Raw genomic sequence first — 6000 nt, 5'->3', positions numbered from 1 at the left:
TAAAAATCTCGTCCTCGAGATTTGGACTAGGATATTTTCTTGGTTTATGTTTCTTCTTCTAATTAAGAGGAATAATGTAGCGTGGAATGGAATCAAATGATATTTTGAGGGGTATGAAAATTTAAAATTAAAAATGATTTATAGAAACAATTGGGTTCAATATTCGAAATGAACTTACTTTGATCAATCGAGGGAGATTCTGAATGGATAGATACTTATTTGTGAATGGAAGTATGGAAAATGATTTGTTAATGATTATCCGAAAATCAATATCGTTTACTTAAATGGTACTGGACAACAGGATTTAGTGTATTGTAATCTAAGTACATAATTGTACCAAGAATATGATAAATCAAACGAATGACTCATGAATAGGGTTTAGCACAGGTTACAGCTCTATTCGGATGCTACAAAGTGTTTGTAATGACTGAAAGAATTCAATAATGATGACCGAATAAATTCACCGTTTTCGAAATTGTGAGTTTCAAGGAAGCGAATCTAGATATTTCAAAAGATGAAATGTTCAAACGAATGAGATGAAATGGTATAGTTTTTCAAGGTGATTGGGTTCAAGCCAAAAGATATATGATCTATAGATTCTTAAAATGAATGTGAAGAACTTTTTGGAATTAGTAAAATTCTTTGTCAGAAGAAAACTTACCTTGATTGGTACCTACGGAAGATTTAAGATTGACCGGTTCAAAATGAAATGAAAACATGAAAATGTTTTGTCAGATATCGAATTATGATATGAGAAAATCAATGTGCTGAGATGGGTAATTTGTAAGAATACATGAAAAGGCAATGAAGTTAGAGTATTTTTGTCTTAATACACAATTGTATTCAGATGATTTTAATCAAAATATTTGATTTAAAGATAGGTGACATTTTGATTTACTAAATACCTTTTCCTTTTATGTTATCATAAACTAGAATAATACATAAATATAGATAGGTTTAAAATATCAAAACCCGTAATAGTTTTGATAAAATTATGATATATGTTTTATAAATAGGTTTACCCAATATTCTAGAGTTCATTATTATTTTTAAAATCAAGTATGTTTAACTATAAGATTTTATAATAGGGTATTTTAAATTATAAAAGTAAAATAATAAATGTTTATTCTAATATCAAGCATACTTAAATATTGGGTTGCGTAAATGACATTTGATATTTTAATATGTATATATTATAAAAGAATATTTCTATAAGTATTTAATAGTTGTGAAATATTAATTAAGATGAACATTTATTTATAATATGTTTTGTTCATGAATGCTTAGACAATTATTTAGATAATTTTGTTCGTCCCTTTAATTATTTTTATGAAAATATATTTTCTCTTTACAGTACGAAGTATATATATTTCTATATATAATATAAAAATATTTTTACATGTAATTGAAATTTACTAACTAAGTATGATGACTTAATTTATATATAGTAAATAGTTATTATCATGGTTGGATATTGGTTAGTACTGCCTTGTTTAAGCATAGGTGATCAGTCCATGCCTAACTAAGGCTAGGCTATCCAATACCTGTCTTTGACAATAACCCTAGTATTTTAAAATAATACTAACACTATCACTATTAATATTATTACTAATAATAAAATTAATATGATTACTAATAATAAATAACTAAATAAAACTAAAATGAGAGTATACCTCAAACATAATTTTATATGAAAAATATAAATTCTGCACCTCAATGGTTTTAACAAGAATTTTAAATATAGTAATACTATATTATAAATTAGGTAATTACTTATGTAAGTTTCCATATAAAATAAATAAAATTTATATTTTAAATTTATATAATGTTTTTCGATCAATGATGATAATTAAATATCACGAAAGGCTCGATTGATGCTCTAAGAACTATTTAAGAGATACACGGAAATAGGACATGAAATGGGGTATTCTTATCTTAGCACATAATTGTGTTAAGATTGTTTGTATAGAATAAATCAACAAAGCGGATTCAAAATAAGTAAATAACTAAATAATTAATCCGAGATTAGCGCAAGCTTCAGATTTTGTGAAAACGTCACCACAAGGTGATCGTGATTTAAAGAAAATGATTCAATGAAGTTGAAGACCAACAAGCATGTTATAGTTCAAGAAAATTGAGGTGCTTGTTGGGATTATTTTGAATATGATGGCTTCAATTCATTATATGGGACTTTGAATGGAATATGTATTGCGAGCAAGTTAACTGGGTTTGGATAAAACGAGTTTTAATAAGGAAGTTCGGACATGATCACAACAGAAACCATGTATACCCTTCAAAAAGAAAATCGAGTTTTTCAAGAAATGCATTGATTCGATATTAAAGAGTTATCGCTTTGTAAAATGCGGTTTACGATGCAAAGCTCAAGTATAGCAAAACGAGATTTGAACTTTTGATAAAACGACAAATTGGAATGGAGCCTTCCTATGGTCTTCGTAACTCAAATGAACCACATGCGCAACAAATGGTGCATGTGTACCGTGTGGATTTACCAAGAAACGAAATGGATCAATATTTGGTATGATGACCATTAGAGGAAGTAGAAACACGAAAGTCAACTCTTTATAGGCAGAAGTCAGAATTGCAACGAAAGAAATATAAGAGCTTTATCTGGAATTTCGTGTGATAACTTATTTGTTTAATGACATTATTTAGAGAATGTCGAATGAAGTGAAATGAAATAGGGAATGTGCAAAACTATATGACTTATTTTGTAGTACTAATAATTATGACTCAGGTTAGACTATGCACCGATGTTTGTGAAATATTGTTCCAACGTATCTCAGCGATATTTTGATTGTTTGTAAGGTCATGTGGCAAAGTGCCGATTTTTGATTTAGGAGTTCTTTTACTGATGGAATTAGTGTAGGTATCATCGTGCCTAATTTATATTTTTCAAAGATCTTGCCTTTGGAAGTCGTGTGTGATAAACTTCAACATTTGTGGATGTATAATTTAAGTTTCATGTGTTTTCTTGTGCATTAGCACAACTTTACCGGCTTCTTACTGGCGTTAGTAGTTTATGGTAACGTATTGGAAATTCTTATATTTTTGATGGTGTCCCAACTTAATGGGTTTCCATTTATTATTGTTGCTCGAGTTACGAGGTAGATGATCAAACAAAATAATGTTTGATATCGATATAGGTAAGAGATTCTTGATAAAGGAATCTAAATTTATTATTGACACATATACTTGTGCTTTATCCCTAATTATCAATTGTTATGGCTTTTGAAATTTCTTATAGATATACATATCTATATAATCATATATTTCACATGCTGTAATATACATATCCTTTATAAAGTCAAATGTATTTATCAAATTCATATTTCCAAGGACCAGTCAAAAATCTGGTTAAGATATTATTTAGGGAAATCTTGTCACTTGTTTGACATATCATATACCCCGTCTTACCCGGTACTCGCCGGAGAGGTAATCTCAGTATATCCGGACAAACTGGAGAGTCTGCTACTCTATACCCAGTTTTATCGGAGAAAATTTTCTATTTCCCATAAATAGTATCTTTTCAAGATTTTAAAAGTGTCTCTTTTATAAAGACTTTTATCCAGAATCAAGGAAATTTGTATTCCCATAACATATCTTATTCTAGACCAAATAATATCAATAAGCAAGAATAAATAGCAATTAAGTGCTATTGCCTGCTAACCGTTATTCTTATGACATACCAGTATTCATTACATTATATAAGTAATTTACCTTAAAGTTTATTTTAAGGCAAAATTCTTAAGTTCAAGTCTAAATATCATTCAGAATGTTATCAGATAATTTTTTAAGTTTCTAACTTTCCGTTTAAGCTTAGGTATTATTATAACACCTATTTGCGTAAACAAGTGGCTTAGCTTATACTAAGGCATCTTTTCTTATGTGCAAGTCTAAATGCTATCCGATGTGCTACCAGTTAAGTTAATAGCAATCTCCTAACTCTTTTATTTAAGCTTAAGTATTGTTATCACAACACTTTATAGGCTTTAAAGTAGTGGCTTAGCTCTGATACCACCTTCTGTCACGACCCCCGACCCCATCTGGCCGGAATCGGTGCCGTGAGCAGTCCAGTGGTACCGGTGATTATTTTGAAAAACATTGCAGCGGAAATTTCATCAGGACCGTGAGTTAGGAAAAATATCAGAGTTTAGAAACACCGGATTTTATTTCAAAAGATGGAATAAATTCCATGTTTTACAATGGTAGCTTTTAATAAAAATAATATTTCTTAATTTGAAAATAAGCCACTTCTTGTAGTCCTTCAGTGTCGGATCCAATCCTTACTCCAATCTATTGTAATTACCTGAAACGAGTTTTAAAAAGATTTTGTCAGCGGGAAATACTGAGTGAGTTCATTCAGTTTTTAGGAAATGACCCATAGTTATAAATTACAGCATAAGAGCGATTACAATGGTTCATATCTTATTTTTATCTGGCTTTCTGTCACAATGGTGACAAGTCACAATGGTGACGATGGTCATACCACTATTAGGTCAATGAACTCTAATAGTGACGTTTCTCCCTAGTAGGTCAATGAACCTAACTGGGAGAAATAGTAATGTGCACAATACCCCACTAACCAATAAATCAAGATATCCACGACTTAGTCCCTGTAATTATAACACTTTGAAAATAATTTGAGGTATTGTAAAACAGGTTGAGAAAAAGAGAATGACTCACAATATAAGCATGCAGTATTTGAATTAACAAGCTTTATGGTTCAGATTCTTCTGAGAATTAGCATCTACTTTTATTGTAAGTGTATTGAGACTAATAATCCTAATTTAGGAAATGATGCACACAAAACCGGGTTAATGATCAATACAGCAGTTACGATAATTTACGAGATCAAATTCTCCCAATGAATGACCAAGTGCAATACTTCAACTCATTTATCGTATTAACGACAAACGACAAAGTATAATACTTCAACTCATTTATCGAATTATCGACAAACGACAAAGTATAATGCTTCAACTCATTTATCGAATTATCGACAAACGACAAAGCATAACCCAATGTGGGCGGCACTTAGACATTCTTTGGACATATTGATCCCGGAAATGAATCGTAATAGCGATCGAGTAATTACCCTGATTGCGGCAGAATTTCGAGATTATGTGGGTTTTTGTAGTATTTCGACGATATCTCGTTGCCTGAATCGAATTTGCTCGTCGAACCAACGCAGGAAATCAAGTGCCAAACTCCTCTATTTATACTGGAAAAACGGCGCGCTCGCGTGTCACGACAGGGAAACCTGGTCCTGGCGCGTGGCGCGAGAGGTCATTTTTAATATGAGGTAGCCACACGTCCCAGTAGCTTGGGTGAGTCGACGGTTCGTTAAAATTCAATTTCTATCAAAAACAGTTTGGATAATACTAACTAGGAAATACCCCCCCTGAGTTTTAGGGGCCCTGATCCTGATTCCGATTGTTCTGAAAATTTTAGGGTTCATGCAGTATCACTTGGGGGTCTCAATTAGGGTTTCCTATTGGACAAAATATAATAAGAAATAATAGTTTTGGTGAGAGTTGTTACAATTTAATGAGCTTTCATCAGAAACAACAGACTCTTCATCCACGCTCTTTACAGTCTCACCAATAGACTTCATCCATGTGGCAAACATGTCTGGTTCTCTAACAATCTTAGCGATGAAGGCTTTAAAATTTCCCTTTTCATCAACAAACATATCCCAGCTGAATCCTTCAGGTAGTCTTTCATCATCTTGATCGACTATACATGCTTTGCTTTCAGGTGATATGTAATTGTTCCATTCGAAATCCACTAAACATGCTCTCTTTGAATCCTCAATCTTTCTACCATGAGCCACCTGTGGTTCTTGCTGTTGACCAACCTTTTGATAAATGGCTTTCCGGTAATAGTCATCTTTTCCAAATGGATTCTGAGCTCCACAAGCTTCCCTGTTCTTGCATTCCCGTTTGAAATGGCCTTTCTCCCTGCATCAAAACCTAAAGT

The sequence above is a fragment of the Helianthus annuus genome, chromosome 3, assembly GCF_002127325.2.
Source record: "Helianthus annuus cultivar XRQ/B chromosome 3, HanXRQr2.0-SUNRISE, whole genome shotgun sequence".
Taxonomy (NCBI): Eukaryota; Viridiplantae; Streptophyta; class Magnoliopsida; order Asterales; family Asteraceae; genus Helianthus; species Helianthus annuus.
The sequence above is the reverse complement of the archived record's forward strand: the minus strand, read 5'-3'. Positions refer to the sequence as shown.